This window comes from Octopus bimaculoides, chromosome 3 (genome assembly GCF_001194135.2).
Source record: "Octopus bimaculoides isolate UCB-OBI-ISO-001 chromosome 3, ASM119413v2, whole genome shotgun sequence".
In the NCBI taxonomy this organism is placed as follows: domain Eukaryota; kingdom Metazoa; phylum Mollusca; class Cephalopoda; order Octopoda; family Octopodidae; genus Octopus; species Octopus bimaculoides.
In genome coordinates this window covers 98,998,859-99,001,382 of record NC_068983.1, presented here as the reverse complement: position 1 = coordinate 99,001,382, position 2,524 = coordinate 98,998,859, and positions in this window count along the sequence as shown.

The window sequence follows — 2,524 nt, the reverse complement described above, 5'->3', positions numbered from 1 at the left end:
TTTGCTCAAACTATTGTATCTTCAGCTGCCAAGATATCAAAAATTATCAAAATGTAGTATAATGGTTTTGCTGTGGAATGGTGAAACAATTTTTTCGTTTTCTGAAAAAGTAACATTTTGGACTTACGACACTTTTGCATTTTAGCAACAATATATATATTAATGTATGTCTTTCTGTCTGTGTTTGTTCCCCACAGTTGCTTAACAACCAGTGTTGGTGTGTTTATGTCACCATGACTTAGCGATTTGGCAAAAGAGACTAATAGAATAAATACCAAGCTTTAAAAAACAAGTACTGGGATCGCTTTATTTGACTAAATTTCTTCAAGGCAGTGCCCCAGCATGGCCAAAGTCTAATGACTGAAACAAGTCAAAAATAAAATATAAAAGAACATTTATATTGAACTGTGGAACTCAGTAAGGATTATTATTACCTCCACCTTAGTTCATTAAGGGATATTATTTTCAGTTGTGTTTGTTTGTTTGTTTGTCCAGAACAAGATATTTCCAGAACTGCTGGTGGATTTGGATGCAAGTTTCAGGAATGTTTGGCTTCATGACTGGCACAAACTGATTAGATTTTGGGATCAATCTAGTACCGGACAAGCATTCTGGATTATTTTTCCAGTTTTTTTTTTACTCAATTTTTGAGAGTGGTCGGGTTCATTTTTAGTATTCTCGTTTGTGAGAGCAGTTAAGTTCATTTCAGATATTCTTGTCACTCTTGCAATGCAACACTTTGTAATTTTGGTTCAAACTGAAAGTGTGAAACTATTTTCATTTTCTAATGAAACCTGATCATTGTAGAGAAGTGTATTTGAAATAATTATAGCTAGTTATTGAAATAACATAGAAAATATGTAAATGAAAATAAAGTTTATTTGACATGTGTAATTGATTTGATTGTTCTGGTCTTAACATCAGTTGGTAAGAATAGAAGTCATTTGACAACACCTCTTTGTTTGTATTTGGCTATCCTGTTGCAGGTTCAATACATGGAATATTGAAATGATACCGATCTTGTCTCTTCCACAGAATATGATAAGAGCATGATAAGAACGATGAGTCTGTGAAACATGTTTAGGGTTGTTATCTCAAACACGAATGAGAATATCATGATTTTCATGGGGATCAGCAACCATAAGGAGGGCTACTTCATTAGATGTGGGCTAGTTAAAACAGTGTAAAATGTTCTTTACTATAGTTTACTATAGATGTAAGGAACGCAGAAACATACTCATAGAATTGATAATGTTGAAAACAGCAAAATGTACACATATGAAGTTCAAGTGAAACGAAATGTAGTCAATATAGGTGCAAAACATACTTTCTGTAGCATAGTTATGCTATAAAAAAATGGAAAGTCACCAATTTAGCAAAAGTTACAATGCATCACCATTGTAACAAAGTACAGAAAGTCAACATTTATTTGGAACATGTACTAAATGTTATAAAATTTATGATTGAATATCACAGTGAAGAAAGTGAAAGTCCAAGAAAATTCAGAAAGCATAATTCAATTTTTCATAAAAAAATAATTTTACAATTTTGAAATGAACACTGAACCAAGTATATAGAAAAGAAGATGCTGTTGTTGTAATATTATTTTAAAATATTTGCCAAAGGATGTATGTAGCAAGATATAAATTAATTTGACATTACTACATATTTTTTAACTGTGTAATGTTATAGGCTGTAGAATAAATACTGACTAATGCAGTAAAAAGGTTGTGCAACATTGATACAGTCACAAACAAGCTTGGGAGGATTGTTAAAAATTATCTTGAAACTGGTTAGAAAGAGTGGAATAACATTTCTGTAATTATATTGAAAGAGCTGCTGAGGTTTTCTACTTTGCCAAGTTTCCGAATTTGTTATAATAACCAGAATAACATTTTTTTTTCAGATATATTTGCGAGTATTTTGAGTGCTATTAAATCAGCCAAATCTTCATGTTGATAGTACTTCAAAGTGGATGCTGTTGTTCGTTTAATGTCCAGGCTGCAACTAAACTTTCAATATTGGTGCATTTCACTGTTGGATGGGAGAAAGTTACATACATAAAATAACACACACACATATTAATGCACACCTGAAGCCTATCTCTGTCCCTGTGTGTGTCGGTCGTCACAAAAATGTATGAATACTGACAGACACATACACCATCACACACATATACTTGTCAATCATTGGCCTAATGTAGGTAACAAACGTGTGAACACACTCACATAGAAAATGTGACGTCATTATTGTTGTGGTGGTGATATAAAATGTTGTTTACGATACGTGACTAAAAGAAAAATGACAATGTTAAATTTTTGTAATGCAAATATGTGAATGAAAATATAGTTTAGTTGGTAGCCAAAAGCCTACTGAATTTTTTGATATCCCATACATCAAAATCAACAACTCGGTTTTGGAATGCATAAGGAACATACATTCACATACACATACATACAAATTCTCTCTTACGCTGACACTTTAACAACAGAGTAATTTGTTATATTTGACTCAAGTCAAAAAT